Below are 17,394 nucleotides of genomic sequence, written 5' to 3' on the forward strand. Positions count from 1 at the left end.
TGTCCGGTGACTGAGAAATTGTGGGATACAGTGCTTCAATTTATTAACACTTTGAGTGGAATTACTGTTACCAAGGATCCCAAAATATGTTTATTGTGTATACCGGCAGATGTGGGTAATGAGAACTTTCAACGCTCACAGCTGCACGTTGCGAGATTGCCTATTGGTGGCGCAGGCCCACCGTCCCCTCCATGGCTGATGCGTGCGCTAGAACTAATAGTGTTTGTTACACGGGGAAATTAAACAGCTATGAAAAATGATCGGTTGGCTCTTTTTGAGAAAATATGGCACCCACACCTACAATGGAAACACTAAAGTATTGCGATTACATAGGTTGGGGTGGGGGTTGGGTGGGTGTTCAGGAACTGTAGGGATTTTTGTGCAACCAACATTGGGGAGGGTTGAAACATGTAATCCAGGATGCTGGGATGATAATGTTGATGTAAATGATTAGTCACTGTGTATTGCCATCTATCCATGCTTATTTTCTGTATTTGTGCTATGCATTATACCGGTTAATAAAATTTCAATTATATAAAAAAGAAATGACTGATATTCATATTGCAAGAACAGAGCAAGGTGGCTGCTGTTTGCAAACAGAACTCCAAGATACCAAAATGGGTCGGTACAGGATGGGGCATGGCAGGATCCAGTCAGATCAGTGTAATGCCTTCATGATGTAAGCAGTTAAAAGGTTGCGTGATAGAATTTTACTAACCTTTTTGTGTCAGATGGTTATACATATGCTGTTTATGCCTACTCTACACTGCTTAGAACAAGTTTTGCAATAATGCGGTTTATTAATGTTTAAATAAATAATGTAAGAAGCAACGAGAGGACCACATAATTAGGGAAAGAAAAAAAACAACAATATAAACTTGTACACAGCGGGGGTCATTTTCAAAGGAGTTACGCATGTAAATGTGACATACTATCAGGGCCGGCGGAAGCACTAGGCGAACTAGGCGGTCGCCTAGGGCGCCAGCTTCCCGGGGGCCGCCCCCCCCCGATAAAAATAAAACAGCCGCTGCCGGCAGCCCGCCCCAAAAGACCCATCTGACCTCCCCCAGCGGTTCGCGTGGCTCCCAGTCCCTCCCGCTGCTCTTTCTTCCCTGCTGCCGTTGCCGCCGGGCTATCAGCACGTTCAAGCCCAGCGGGAACGGCAGCGGTGCAAAAAAAAAAAAAAAAAAAAAGCTGTTGCATCCGCGGCTGGTCTTCTTCCCGCCCCCCCCCCCCCTTTGAACCGGAACAGGAAGTGATGCGCGGGAAGAAAGAGAAGTGCTGCGTGAAAAAATAGCGGCGACAGCAGCATCGGCCCCCGAGCAACTGAAGCAGCCGGTAATCGGGAAAGGAGAGAGCAGCACGAGCCTCCTGCGGCCGATGGGATTCTTCCTTCTTGGCCTGCAGGGGCTGGAGGAGGAGGAGCAGCTACCGTTTGTGCTGGGGGGGGGGGAGGAAGTGAGTGAGAGAAAGAGAGAGAAGCAGCCAGCCTGCCTGCCTGCCTGCGTGTGATTGAGAGTCTGTGTGTAAGTGAGAGAATGTATTTGATGGAGAGCATGTGTGTGTGATTGAGAGAAACTGGTCAGAGAGCTGATGTATGTGTATATGTGAGAGACAATGAAAGTGACTGCTCAAGGAGATGACTGATGTGTGAGACAGTCAGGGATGTGTGTGTGTGTGTGTGAAAGAGAGAAAAAGCATGGAAGTGAGAACTCTGGGTATGTGAGAAAGCATGGGAGTAAGAAGCCTGGTGTGGGGGTGTATGTGAAAGAAAGCATGGGAGTGAGAGACTGGTGAGTGTGTGTGTGTGTGTGTGTGTGTGTGTGAAAGAGAGAAAAAGCATGGAAGTGAGAACTCTGGGTATGTGTGTGAGAAAGAAAGTGATTATGAGAGTGAGAAGCCCATATATGTAAGTGGAACACGGGAGTGGGAAGCCTGTGTGTGTATGGCATGAGAGAAACTGTTCAGGAAGGTGACTGGTGTGTGTGTGTGCCAAAGACTGTTTGGGAGATGATTGGTGTGTGAGAGACAGAAACTGGTCATGGGGGCATGACTGATATGGTGTGTGTGTGTGAGAGACATGGGCATTAAGGAAGAGGACCATGAGTATAGAGCTTAGCCACTACTGCTGCTTCTGGTGTGTGCTACAGCCTGCATGGAAGAGGAGTAAGAGAGCTGCTGGAGGGGGTAAGTAAAGATGGCTTTTTAAGTTTATTTTTCTTGATTGACTGCCATTTTAATTATTTAATATTATGTGATGTGTCTGCTTTTTTTGTTTGAGCAACAAGTATAGCTTTGGTTTATGTTTATTTTATTTATTTTTATTTATTTATTTATAAAAGAGTTTCTATACCGTCGATAAGACAAATCATCTCAATGGTTTACATGGCATAAAAATGTCAAATAAGTGTTCTGTTATAAATACAGACTTCGTTATTTTCATTAATGCACAATGTAAGTTAATTGTGTGTGTGTGTGGGGGGGGGGGGGCGGCATAGCTGACGTTTCGCCTAGGGTGCCTAATACCCTTGCACCAGCCCTGCATACTATCGTAGCAATTTTCAAAAGCTATTTACTCGAGTAAAGTGCACTTACTTGAGTAAATCCTATGGACAATTCAATGGCATATATTGTAGCAATTTTGAAAAGCCCACTTACTTGAGTAAAGTGTATTTACTCGAACAAAAAACAGTTTTGCTCGAGTAAATGCTTTTTAAAATCTACCCCAGCATGTGCACAATACTTGCTTTTAACAAGCACCAATGCATTACAATTAAAACACGACCGGCTTTGAATGTATCAGATATACTACAGGAGATCACACTACGGAGCCCACCAGTAATTCTCAGATCACACAAATAGGAGTCATCTTAAAAATGAAGAAAAAAAAAAGAGTCACTCAAGTCTTTTTTCAGCAGAAAATAATATCTGGATTTACATCTGAAGAAAACTTAAAGTCATGCTAAGCATGGGCCGATCTGGTGGCCGAGTAGTAGCACTGCGCACTGCCATGCAGAGGAGCTGAATTGAATTCTCAGGCCTGGACTTGCCCGGGCTGGCTGGGGTCAAGCATGCTGTAAAGGCAATGTTCACAGCCCTGGAGAGAGAGAGCGAGAGCGCGCAGGGGACACACACACACACACACACGCACACACACACAACAGGAACACTGAGTAGCTAGAGTCAGGGTCTAGGGACAGTCATTGAAATAGAAATTTTAAAGGGTAACCTTAATTGGCTCAGGCATGGAAATAACAGCTGGGCTCAGTAAGTTGGGAGGGGATAAAGAGGAGAGGGAAATGATCCCAGGCAATTGCAAATAAAGGTTCATGGCACCCTGGCTCAAAGGAGGGTACTTCCAAATGAGTGGAAGGCCAAAGGATCAGGAGGAAGCTGCTGGGCCAAAACATACTAAGCCTCAGAACTGAAGAGAACAAAGGTCACATACAGAGAGGCGCAAGTTATCTGGTCTACATTTAATGTTAGAATGGAAAACTAAAACCTCCTACACAAAAGGGAAGGCCGTTTTCTGCCATGACAGCAGCAAAGACTGAAGCACGTCACCACAACAGGTTCCACTCCAAACTTTAGTCAAACTTGTATTACATAGACAGCACATCTGGTTTACGGATCAGTTTCTATTTGACATTTCTGGGCACAAAAAAAAAAACCCAGAGCATTCAGGATAAAGTGGAGTAGGTGAGAAGCCACACAAAAACCCAAAGATCTAAACTGCAGTTTCTTTCATGGAAAATTCAGTTTCATTGAAAAAAAAACAAAACACTGCAGGAATAAAATACCTTTCAGGGAAGTTGTGCTTTACTATGGCTGGCTTTCTTCAGCAAGGCATCCAACATTTTTTTTTTTTATTGAGTGTGTGGATGGTAGGACTTCCAGTGGGTACATCTGCAGGTTTTGAATCACTTTGCCAGAATTTGTCACCAATGTATAAGGTGGTAGATACAAGAGATGAGACTGCACCTGTAGCAGGTGTTGTAAGACAGAAGGGGGGGTACTGTCAGAAATGTTTAAGATTTAAATTACCTTGTTGTTGGCTTACTTGGAATCTGTCTTTGATTTTCCATTTTAAATTTTAAATGTGCTAGTATCTGGCCAGCAAAAGTACTTTTGGAGTCATTTCCTGTTTTCCCCGTGGACTGCCATCTTAGTCTCCTGTCACAAGGATTGTTGGGTAAAAGTGATGTCACAGTGCTACAGGGAATCTATGCACGTTCTTGTTCTGTTCTGATTTCATCAGGAAAGCCTCCTGCAGGAACAACTAACTGTGAAGTGGTGGCATGAATTTGTTTAATTGTGTCGCTATATGGTGGATTCCTATTTCTCGATTGCATTTTAGCTTTATATTTTGCTTTTTACTGTGGTTGTTCAATTTTAATGTTACTGTTTTGGGCAAGCGGAAAAAGCAAGCTAAGTAAACTTGAATATGAGGCAGGCAACTGGAACCTCCTACAACCAGCATTGCTCTCTGATGATATGACAGATTGAGATCATAACCCCACATATCCTGACTTAAGAGTGAGGTTCATTCTAGTCATGACATATGCAAAACAAAACGATTTAGCAACATTAACCCCCAGAGAATGGCAAGAAATGAATGTGGTTCTTATGTTTTTTCTAATAGAAGTAGCAGTACTAAGTGACTATTTTGCACTATGTAGGGACCGAAATGATCAAGTAACAAGATATGTAATCAAAAACCAAGAAACCATGGCAGAAAGATACAGAAATAGTCTCAATTTTCTTAGGCACCACTAGCCTGCTGAAAAAACTTCTAAGCATATTGCACAGAAACCAAACATGACAGCAGGTAAGGACTACAAGGCCCATCCAGTCTGCTCAGTCAATGCAGTAGATCTCAGTTGATAAGAACATAAGAACATGCCATACTGGGTCAGACCAAGGGTCCATCAAGCCTAGCATCCTGTCTCCAACAGTGGCCAATCCAGGCCATAAGAACCTGGCAAGTTCCCAAAAACTAAGTCTATTCCATGCTACTGTTGCTAGTAATAGCAGTGTCTATTTTATAAGTTAACTTAATTAATCGCAGGTAATGGACTTCTCCTCCAAGAACTTATCCAATCCTTTTTTAAACCCAGCTACACTAACTGCACTAATCACATCCTCTGGCAACAAATTCCAGAGTTTAATTGTACGATGAGTGAAAAAGAATTTTCTCCGATTAGTTTTAAATGTGCTACTTGCTAACTTCATGGAATTCCCCCTAGTCCTTCTATTATTCGAAAGAGTAAACAACTGATTCACATTTACCCATTCTAGACCTCTCATGATTTTAAACACCTCTATCATATCCCCCCTCAGCCGTCTCTTCTCCAAGCTGAAAAGTCCTAACCTCTTTACTTTCCTCATAGGGGAGCTGTTCAATCCCCTTTATCATTTTGGTCACCCTTCTCTGTACCTTCACCATCGCAACTATATCTTTTTTGAGATGCGGCGACCAGAATTGTACACAGTATTCAAGGTGCGGTCTCACCATGGAGCGCCATGGAGCACCATTCCCTTTCTAATAATTCCCAACATTCTGTTTGCTTTTTTGACTGCCGCAGCACACTGTACCGACGATTTAATGTGTTATCCACTATGACACCTAGATCTCTTTCTTGGGTTGTAGCACCTAATATGGAACCCAACATTGTGTAATTATAGCATGGGTTATTTTTCCCTATATGCATCACCTTGCACTTATCCACATTAAATTTCATCTGCCATTTGGATGCCCAATTTTCCAGTCTCACAAGGTCTTCCTGCAATTTATCACAATCTGCTTGTGATTTAACTACTCTGAACAATTTTGTGTCATCTGCAAATTTGATTATCTCACTGGTCGTATTTCTTTCCAGATCATTTATAAATATATTGAAAAGTAAGGGTCCCAATACAGATCCCTGAGGCACTCCACTGTCCACTCCCTTCCACTGAGAAAATTGTCCATTTAATCCTGCTCTCTGTTTCCTGTCTTTTAGCCAGTTTGCAATCCACGAAAGGCTCGCACCTAGCTTTTTCACGCATACAAGCGCAAACAATATGGACACACAAAAAATGTGCGTCCAAGCGCCTGCACCTCGGCCACTCATCCCACTGAATGCCCACACTGGATGCCCAGGACTGATATGTGCATCCAGAAGAACGAATGCCCAATTGCATGCATAAACAAGAATAGACGCACACAATTACAGTATGGTAAATCTCACACCCAGACACACAATTACAGTATGGTAAATCTCAAGAAAACAGCAGTAACTGCCAGCACTCAAAAAGTAAAAATCCTAAGAAAAGACAAACACTTAAAATATTACATCAGGCCCTAAAACAACACATCTCCAATTAGGAAACAGAACAAGGCAGGCTGCTATTGATCCCTACACAGAAACTATACACGAGCAGAACAGAAAGATCCTCACCAAAAACAGAGACCATAAAGTATAAACAGAAATGTGCAGTTGGTAACTACAAGCCAGACTCCTTATATAATGCAAGAATGGAAAAAAAAAGAGACATCATCATATCTCACAAAACCTTTACATCAAGAATATTAAACATCTTAATAGTTAAACATTATTTCAATATGATTCTTAAAATATTTCAAGAAAGCTGATAAAAAGAATAACATCCAATAATAAACTCACATTAAAAGTTTTAAACATTTACCAAACACCAATAAACTATTTCAAAACAGTACACATATCAAAGTCCAATAATTCAAACAAATAGAGGTAAAAAACATTCCAGGACTCCATACCTGGGAACTTCTGATTGCCAGTCATCTTAGATCGTCATGATATAGTGGGGGAGAGGAAGGTGCACACTTTATCTTCTCTTTCTCATACACAAACACACACATACACATTCATTCTCTCTCTCATAAACACGCACTCACACAAAAGCATACAGGCACTCACAAGCCCTCTCTTATATGCTCACTTTCTTTCTCTCACTCACCTACTCAAACAAAACTCTGGCCTTCACTCACGCAAACACAGGCTCTCCCATACTCACTTGCTCTCTCCCCCTTATACACTCATACTCTCTCAAACTCACGTACTTTCTCCTCCTCACACACAGGCTCTCTCACACTCAGTGACTCTCTCCCACACATACACTCAAGATCTCTCACACTCACTGATTCACTCTCACACACACAGCTGTCTCACACTCACTGACACTCCTCCCTCCCACACACATACAGGATCTATTATGCTCACTGACACTCAAATAAGGCTCTCAACACTCATTGACTCTCTCCCTCCCTCACACCCTTCCCCCAGAATCTCTCACACTCACTCTCCCTCACACACATTTTCACACTCACTGACTCTCTCCCACACAAATACACAATCTCTCATCACTCACTGACTCATGCTCCCTCAGATACATACCCAGGATCTCTTACACTCACTGACTCTCTCCATCCCATAAACACATACAGGCTCTCTCATACTCACTGCCGCTCTCTCCCTCACACATACATACAAGTTCTCACTCACTCTTCCTCACACACACACAGGCTCTCACTTTCAAAAGTTCTTCTGGCCTCTGCTTCAGCACACCTTTATCCCTCTGGATCTCTTGTTTTGTTGCAGATGGGAGAGGAGATGCCAATGGCCATTACTTACTGGCTCGTGAGAAGGAGAAGAGGTACTGGTGGCCCCATTTTCTCTTGCGATGCAGCTGGGAGGAGAGGTGCCGTGGGTGGAGGGTGATTCGGCGGTGCCAGCGGCAGCTTTTCCTGTTTTGCCTTGGGTGGGAGCTAAGAGGGGTGGTGCCAGTGATGCTTTTCAGATTCAGCCCCAGGCAGAAGGAAAGATGATGGAGGCTCCACTTTGTGTTGTACTATGGCCAGGAGGAAAGGTGCCACGGGCACGAGGTGAGTCGTTGGGGGCTGCTCTTCTTGTTTTGCCACAGGCAGGAGCCAGGAAGAGTGGTGCCAGTGGCCCCACAGGGCTTTTATTGTAGGTCCATGGACGGGGGGGGGGGGGGGGGGGGGGGGTAAGTGCTGGAGGCTCTGCTGAACATTTTCTGTTGGGCTGCAGACAGGAGGGAAGTAGTCGGCGGCCCGGATTGTAGCAGGGAGAAAGGGTATATGCACATGCACAGGCAGTTTCCTGGAGGTTGTATAGCACCACCGTTCCTTTAGGCTGGCTGAGGAGTTAAAATCCAGACAATTTCCAGACATTTTAGCCCTCTATCTGGCTTCCGGACAGTACTTTTAATTCTGTACTGTCCTGAGAACATCCGGACAGTTGGCAACCCTAGTCAGCCTACAACCGCTAATTGAAATTTAGGGCCACTCCAGACAAGGCTACCGGACTGAGGCTCTCTACTGAGGGAGACCGCACAGTATCACCTCAGGAAGCAAACAGAGCTACATCAACATCTCCTTTCCAGCTTCTTTTTTTTTTTTAACCCACAGGCAATCCCCTGAAGGGAAATGCATGTCCACCATCTTCTGGAACCAGAGGATACTGGCAGGCTGATGTCAGGGTAAGACTATATATTTATTTATTTATTTATTTATTTAAAATTTTTATATACCGGCATTCATGTTGCAAACACATCATGCCGGTTTACATATAACAGGGGTGTACAGTGAACAATTCAATAACCTATTTGTGTAGAAGGAAGCAGTTACAAATAACAAGGTAAAAGAACTGGGAGGAGAGAAGAAAAGGGAGAGAATAACATTAGGTATAGGTATTTACATTAGTAATAACATTTTTACATGTGGAAGTGGTAGAATCTGGCTGAATAGAATTAATCGGTGTCCGGGAAAGCTTTTTTAAACAGCCAGGTCTTAAGTCTCTTCCTGAAGGTTGGGAGGCTGGGCTCCTGTCTAAGGTCCGGTGGGATGGAGTTCCATAGAAGGGGGCCGGCTGTTGAAAAGGCCCGATCTCTCAAGGTAATGTGTTTGGTAGATCTGGCTGGGGGCACTTGAAGAGATCCTCTGAGTGTGTCTCTTGTTGGTCTGGCGGAGTTATAAATTTGGAATGGGAATTGTAAGTCGAGTGGGGTGTGTTGATGGATGGTTTTGTATATTATGGAAAGAGATTTGTAGAGGATTCTAAAGTGAACAGGCAACCAGTGGAGATCTTTTAGGATTGGAGATATATGGTCCCTCCTCCTGGAGTTTGTCAGTAGTCTTGCCGCAGCGTTTTGTAACATCTGGAGGGGTCTAGTATAGGAGGAAGGTAGGCCCAGTAGGATAGAGTTACAGTAATCGATCTTAGAAAAAATGATAGCTTGTAGAATGGTTCTGAAGTCCTGAGTGTGGAAGAGTGGTCTAATTCTTTTCAGAACTTGGAGTTTGTGGAAACAGTCCTTGGTGGTTCTGTTGATGTAAGCTTTAAGGTTCATCCGGTTATCAATTAATACTCCTAGATCTCTCACCTGTGAAGTAGTTGGGATAGTTGGAGGATTAGAGATGGCATTGTTATCTGGGGAGATGAGAAGCAGTTCTGTTTTAGAGGAGTTTAAAACTAGGTTTAGGTTAGCCAGGAGATGTTTAATTTCGAAGAGACAGTTTTCCCAGTGAACCAATGTTTTTGTGTAAGATTCTTTAATGGGTATCACGATCTGGATGTCGTCGGCGTAGAGAAAATGTTTGAGGTTAAGGTTGGAGAGGAGTTGGCAGATAGGTAAAAGATAAATGTTAAAGAGTGTAGGTGACAGTGAGGAGCCCTGAGGGACTCCTATGGATGCGTCCATTCGTGAAGATTCTTTGTTCTGTATCTTAACCTTGAAGCCTCTGTTGGAGAGAAAAGATTTAAACCATGAGAGAGCGGTGCCTGAGATACCTATAGAAGCCAGAATGGAAGTGAGAATGGAATGATTGACCGTATCAAAGGCGGCTGATAGGTCCAGTAGAATTAAGAGGAAGGATTGGCCTTTGTCAAGGCCCATTAATATGAAGTCAGACATGGAGATGAGGAGGGATTCTGTGTTCAGTGATTTGCGAAATCCGTATTGTGATTGGAATAGGATTTTGTTTTCTTCTATGTATTCGGAGAGTTGAGTATTGACAACTTTTTCTAGAATCTTGGCTATGAATGGGAGATTGGCGATAGGACGGAAGTTGTTGGGGTCTTTAGGATCCAAGTTGGGTTTCTTGAGTAGAGGTTTGATGGAGGCCAATTTGAGGTCGTCAGGATATAGTCCTTGGGAGAGTGAGCAGTTTATGATGTCCGACAATGTTTTAGCGATGGAGTCAGGGATGGCCAGGAGCAGTTTGGTGGGGATAGTATCCAAAGGGTGGGAGGAAGGTTTCATTCTTCTTATAAGAGTTTGTATCTCTAAGATAGAGATGGGTTCAAGTGTTTCCAGACCATTGTTGTTGGGGGATGATTGTTGAAGAGACTGGTAAAGAGCAGGGTCGGTGGGATTAGAAGGCAGATGAGTTAGAAGGCTGTTGACTTTATACCATTATATACCATTACGTCAGCTTTTGCTCTGTCTCCATCTGTTTGCAGAGGTGCATAACCTAATCCTTGGTACTGACCTACCCAAATGCTAAGGAGCAATACATTCTTCAGTGAAAAAGAAGTTCTAGAAACTAACAGTGTTCTAAATTTGACCTAACCCACCCACACTGGATGTAAATAACTACTGAAAAAATTGGTCTTTGTAAATAATTGCTGAGTTAATTAAAGAAGCTGTTTTGTAAATCATACCTTATTTATTGCAGTGGCACTCAAATCAGTCCTCGGGCACCCCCCCCCCCCATCAAGCCCGTCAGGTTTTCAGAATATCCCCAATGAATATGCATGAAAAATATTTGTATACATTAGAAGCAGTATATGAAAATCTCATGCATATACTGAAAGCCCAGAGGGCCCCAAGAACCAGTTTGAGCATCCCTGATCTTATACCAGCACACTTCAATGCATGCAAACTACCTGTAAAATAATGCTTTCAGTGCTACTTAACTATACTATGATATTCTAATTTGACTAACCGTCCAATGAAATCCACTTTGAATCGACTGACCAGCTATGAAAGGCAAAATAAAAGTATGAAACTAAATTAAAATTAAAGTCACAATATCAGGAGTAACAAATTATACTTTCACAGAAAGATTGGTGGATGCATGGAATTGCCTCACACTGAAAATGGTGGAAGCCAAATCAATAATAGAATTCAAGAAAGCACCAAGGATTCTTGGCAGTAAAGAAGTGAATAAAAAGCCAGAAATTAACTGGGGTCTATGGCCCTCAACAAGAATTAAATTGGGCAGACCAGATGGGCCTTACGTTCTTTTCCCAACATCATATGGTCTCTGTTTCTATTGCAGAAACCTACTCTGCTTTCAGTAAAGTAATATCTCCTTATATGTTGTCTTCTGCACCTCCTTCCCTCCATCTTCATATCATGTCCCCTTCTCCTTGAATTTATTTTTATATTGAATGCACTCCCTTCCTGTAATTTACAGAAGCTTCTTTATGTAGAAAGAATCTAAGTACAAACTAGACTATAGATACTTGAGATACATGCACCTGGGAGTTTTGAATTGGCTATAAAGACGCACAAGAAAAAGCTCCAAAAATCTCATAGGCAAAAAGAAACCTCTGGATAAATTCAACCCCCCAGTAAAGCTCCTATTTAAAATTATTTCATAGCGTTATTCAACCAATCCTTTTAGGTGGGAGTGAGATTTGGGGGTCTATCATTAACTCCAAACTATACCGAAATCCTAAATTTCTGGTTCTGCAGACACTACGTGTCCACACAAACACCCAGAATTATGGGTGCAGAGCAGAACTAGGTTGTTTTCCCTTACTACGCACCATACAAAAAAATATTCAAATTCTGATGGCATCTTAACAGCAATACATACGCTCTCCAATACCAGGCATTCTGTGAAGTAACACAAAACCCTGAAAAACTGTATAATCCTGAGGGAAACAGAAGAAACAGCAGCTATAGCAGCAAATCAGGCCAGAAATATAGTCTGAACAGGGACAATATGGCCAGCATCAAAACCTGAGACTTGTCCTTGTTACTGTACTTTTACTTTATTGTTATTTTCTCTCTTCCTCATTTTAATCATGTATTACTTTGGCAAGACGTGTAAAACTATTGTGTTAATAAAGTTATCTGAATCTATTTGAATGTTTCTATTGTTTCCCACTTTCCTTTGTCTCATCTAGCAAGTACATTCTGCACGCCTTATGCTTCTCTGAATAGAATCGATGTTGCAGTGCCTGTACCATTTTGATGGATCTTCTGCTTCCATCATTTGAATGTCCTGAATGTAGAGATCTAGTAGCTACATTGGTGTGTTTAATGTTTTGCTTTACATTTGCATTTTAATTTGTTTAATTGTATTTGATGTTTAAATATTGCAATTCACCTAGCATATTATAGGCAAAAAAATATTTTAAATAAATACATTGGTTCTGGATACAACTGGAGGCTTAAGTTATATTTTTTTTTTAAAAGGAGCAATCTTTTACAAAGATGTACTACATTAGCTTTTGGCACCTCACAGACCACTTCTCTGATGTCTCAGAAGCTCATCTTTTTTTTTTGCTGATCCTTTCAAAAGGTATCACAATCTACTAAGGGGCTGATGCAATAAGCTGCGGGTAAAAATGTGCGTCCAAACCAGACGCCCGTTTTTTTTAACACACACAGCCACATCTCCTAGGCGCCTTATTAAATATCTAAATGAGTTGCCGCACTAAAAAGGACGAGCTAAGAATCAGTTGTGCGTCCCTAGTGTGTCCTTGGCATCAGGAGCCCAGGAGACGTGGCTATGTTTGCGTCCGTTTTTCTAACCCACACGTAGCCACGGATTAGGACCATGGACGCTCATAAACTGAGCGTCCTTTTTCCTAACTTGACCATCATCAAAACCTTTTTTTCCTGATACTGCCTTCTGTGGTTCCTTGTACTTAGTATTGTGACAATATTAAGTCGGAACCACAGAAAAGCAGTACTTTTTGCTTTTTTTGTGGAGGCTTGGCGCATTTGAAAACTTAACATCAGCTCGGGGGACTGGCATAAAGTTTTGCATGTTAAAATGTGTGCATTGGGTGCACGGTGATTTTTTGATTCGGGGTAAGAGTTAATAGCCTCATCTCATGGCATTTACATGTAATGAGTGCTATTAGCTATGTGCCTGTGTGGACACGCATTTTGAGAGCGGTAATCCCAAATCGGGAGTTATTCTAGCGCATCTAAAATGCACGTCCAACCGCGCATCAGGCTGAATGCACTGTATTGCATCAGCCCCTAAGTTTTTAAAGTCCTTAAAAAGATATGGCCTCTAGAACTGGACACAAGATCTTGATGTGTAATCTTGCCAAGGTTGGTAACTGATGAAAAATGCTTTAAACGGAGTCTGAGATTTTTACTGACAACCTTTTTTTTCAGCACATTTTTACCTTTACCACGTTATGAACGGCCGGATTTATGATCCTGAGATTCCCCAACTCCCAAGTAGTATTGCCCAGCCCCAAAGACAATTTTACTTACATGAAATAATTTGGCATTTTACTGACAGTTGGCAATACTGGTTCTCATTAAATAATAGTTACTACTACAAGAAACTTGCTGGACAGTCTGTATGGACGTCATTACTATGTATATCTAAAGTCTCTCATAAGTCATGGGAATAAAAAAAAAAAGTGAAATTGAAAAATAACAGCAAAGGAATGAAACCAGAAAAATTAGAGGGTCAGGTATGCTAAACATTTTTTTGATAAGGCTCAAAACAGGCAAAATCCTTTAGTGCATCTGGCCTTAAGTGATGAACACGGTGACAAAAAAAATTAGAGAAACTGTCACACAAAATCAGGGAGAAAAAAAAGGTGCAATTAAAATAACATATTAAACGTTAAGCCAAAGGAAAATAAAGACTGCATGTAACTATTCCACATAGAGAAATGTATTCATATGATTTAAACACACAGAACCCTCAGCCAGGCCCCTACTGAAGGCTCTGACGCGCACTGCGAGCATCCGCATCTGCAGCGCGCAGCCATTGGCTGGGTGGCCGCAGCTCTGCGCTCCTCCCGTTGGCCAAGTGAGATGCCCATCATCGGCGGAGCCGCCAGAACAGGGAGAAGAGGGTGGGGGAGGGGATAGAAGGCCAGCTGCAGAGAAAATAGAAAGTAAGCAAAGGGGGATGTATAGGAGAAATACTCAATGAATGTGCGAACCGTACGGCCGCTGCTCCCTAATAAAGCTCAGGCTACGCTGAAGGTGGGCCTGCAGAGCCAAAGGAAGAATGAAAGATTCCGGTTGAGTTAATGCCTACAATCGGGGGCAGAGCTGGGCATGTTGCGCGAGCAAAATTTAGTGGGGGCAGTCCTGTGTCCCACCGATCCCGGGTTTTTGGTTTTTTTTTTGGGGGGGGGCTCAAATTCGATTCTCAGGGTGCAACGTGCGGCCTATTTTAAGCCGGACGGACATACAGCAGCTTGGTTTATGCCCCTCCCCCGCCCGGCTGCATGTCCGCCAAAGCCTAGCTCAGCCATGGAAAGAAAATCAAGTTTCAGCTGCAAATGCCCTCGGTACTTCTGTGCGAACATAATAAAAGACTTGCTAGCTAGCAAGGCGCGTACGTTTCTCGTAGAGCTTCCACACGCGGACAGAGAGGGAGGAGAGAACGGGGCTGGGAGGGCCTCTGCAAGGCCTCTCGCGGAGAGGCTTTCGTGTTTTCCGTATTCCAGACGTGCTCCATTTTAAGTGCTTACCTAGAAAACAGCTCTGCCTTCTCTCGTTTTAACCCAGACGAATGCATCATTTAAACACAAAAGAAAAAGTGTCTATATTTAATCTCACCAAGAAAAAAAAATGCTACGATTGAACTGCAACAAGTATGTGAGGAGGTTATATTTTTTCCCGTGAGCATAGCAGACTACTGAGAGCAAAAATTATTCAACCCGAAGTCCCACCCGTCTAACAATTTATCGAGTAACATGAAACCAGCAATATAATGAAATACAGTCTAGACGAACAGCACCGATATTCAAGTTTATTTTTAGTCCTATATTTCTACAGTCTGTAACCTAAGTCCTAAATAAGCTACATCGGGCAGGAAAAAAAAATCGTCTCCTTCCCAGCATACTTCCTAGTTTTACTTTGTCATATGGGGGGAAATCTGCATGTCCCTGTGCTACTGAAATCGTAAAACATGTCAGGAATGTCTTTGCACAATTCCTGGCAAAAAAAATAAGCCAGACCAGCGCTGAAGAAAATCACTTGCAGATTTTCAATCGCCACCTCTCAGCTGACCAAAGCAATTTGTTAAATGCCTTATACTATTTTCGACAAGTCTAAGAAATAATAATCATAATGCACATCGTAGTAGCTAGTCGCATAATAGTAAATCCTTTGGTGCTGACACAATTGTTTGCTTAATGTTTGAATACAAAAATGAATTTAAAATTCGTAAAAGCCTAAAGTAGACATCTTGAGCCCAAAATGCACTTCATTCAGCTGCACGAGTCAGCTGTGCCTGAAGCGCTTTTGATTTACCTTCCCTGCTTTCATCATCCTTAAATCCAAAAGTGAAATTAAATCTCATATATCAGAAACTAAAATCAGATGATCGCCAACAGCGCTGACCTTTTTATCTTGAAGAGCATTTTGTAAGCGGACACTTCCTGTTTGCAAACGATCCCTGCAGTAAACGTTGAAGTACAGTCTTTAGAAAGAAGAGGGGGAAAATTACCTTACAAAAATGGACAGGCTGTTGATCACTTAAATGCCCAGTGTTTGAAAAAGGAAGTTAAAACATCCCAGTAAAGAAAAAAAAACAATCACAGGAACGAAAACTAAAGTTAGAGCTTAGGCTCAAGCAGATCGAAAGCAAAACAAGGAGAGGAAACGGAGCCGCGGGTGGAAATTCCCCCCAGTTTGTTTGTTTCGTGTTTGCTCAGAGGCAGGGAGGGGAGGGGACGCTTCGTAGGGCGGTGTGGCTGAAACCCGAGAAACGCGCAAGCCTGCTCCGGTCTCCTATTGGTGCACGAAGCCGCTTTCTGCATTTCTCGGAAAAGTCAATTTCATTTTCACTTCCCCCTCTGCCCAGCCCAATCGGATGTGCTCAGCAGGGAAGGAGAAGGAGAGTTGGGCGGACTGGAGGCTTTTGTTGCCGAGACAATCGGCTCGGAACCGTGCAAATATTTCTCCGTGTTGCCAGGGCCTGTGCTTTAGCTGAGTTTCTGATAATTTTTCGCGAATTGTTTGTGTGTCCTACTTGGTCTCTTTCTGTTTTTGTTTTTTTCGAGGATCAAATCCTTTATTTGGTATTAGCTCGTACGTTTTGTTCTGTGTAGTACTTATATCTTTTGCTATTTGCAGGCACTTTTTCAGCTTTCTTTATAGTCCTTAGGCTTTACTTCTATAATTCACATTCTAGTTAGAGATAAAGCAGGTAGGGCAGCACTTCCTTTTTATTCCCTTATTTGTTGCCTGTTTTCTCCCATGATTGAGCCGGGGAGGGGGGAAGCTTGTCTGATTTTCTTTAACTCCTGTTTAATTTTCTTATTCTTTATTGTACTCTGAAAACTTAGGATAAGGTTGTTTTCCTGCTACAAAGGATATGCCAAAGTTGAATCCTGATTTTGCTGTAAAAATGAGTGGGAGACGTTTTATTACCCTCACACGCCATCATTTTCTGTATTCTTTGTTTACTTCCTTGTCTTCTCTCTTCATTCTCCTCATCTAGTGCTTCATGCCGTGGCATTAGTGAGTCTGACAAAATACCCCTTGCAAGCCTCATTGAGCCCCATGCTGCACTTCCTGCTTTCCTTCAGTTCCTATCTGCTTCAGGATTTACTCAGTTGATGGTGCTGCTGGACAGAACCAAAAAGTGGAAGGTAGGTGGGGGAATGTATAGGCAAGGCTGGATTTAAACTTAAGGCACCTATGGACAGGATTGGATAGTGAGGAGTGAGAGATCCTGGAAATTAGGGGGGGAGGGGGGGGTAGTGACCCTTTGAAGTGGACGGCGGTAGAGGCTTTTCCTTGGCACGGTTGCACTATTCTTCAGCCCAGATATTTCATTTCTTCAAAATTTGGTGCCCTAAGTATAAGGGGAAGATAGTTAGCAGACTATATAAGGGGTAAGTAGAGGATGGAAGGAAGGAAATATGCTGGGGAGGTCAAAGAGACTAGCTAGCCTGGGATAGACGGAAAGATGAGTAGCAGGAGGAGGGCAGAGGTGGAATAAACAGAAAGTTGGAGGGATAAACTAAAATTACAGGGAGTGGGGTGGGGAGAGGAGAGGAGCAGGCAGGGCTGGCGCTTCCATTAGGCAAACTAGGCAGTTGCCTTTACTGTCAAAATTTTGAAAGGCAGCAAAATCCACCAGTATATGAGGCCCAAGGGGGAAAGCCAATACTGCCAAAGGAG

At 42.7% G+C, this 17,394-nt stretch overlaps 1 protein-coding gene across 8 annotated transcripts in view; it reads right to left on the reverse strand.

The window, feature by feature from the left end:
* IRF2 (interferon regulatory factor 2) overlaps nucleotides 1-15,958 on the reverse strand; it is a 152,067-nt gene extending 136,109 nt beyond the window's left edge. For 3 of the 8 annotated variants that reach the window (XM_029584455.1, XM_029584519.1, XM_029584308.1), the window contains exon 1: nucleotides 15,607-15,958. The gene's annotated coding sequence lies outside the window, so the exon portion shown is untranslated. The remainder of the gene's footprint in view (nucleotides 1-15,606) is intronic. The other 5 variants (XM_029584746.1, XM_029584673.1, XM_029584591.1 and 2 more) reach the window with 3 other exon arrangements.
* Nucleotides 15,959-17,394: the final 1,436 nt, after the last annotated feature.

The sequence above is a fragment of the Rhinatrema bivittatum genome, chromosome 1 (genome assembly GCF_901001135.1).
Source record: "Rhinatrema bivittatum chromosome 1, aRhiBiv1.1, whole genome shotgun sequence".
NCBI lineage: Eukaryota > Metazoa > Chordata > Amphibia > Gymnophiona > Rhinatrematidae > Rhinatrema > Rhinatrema bivittatum.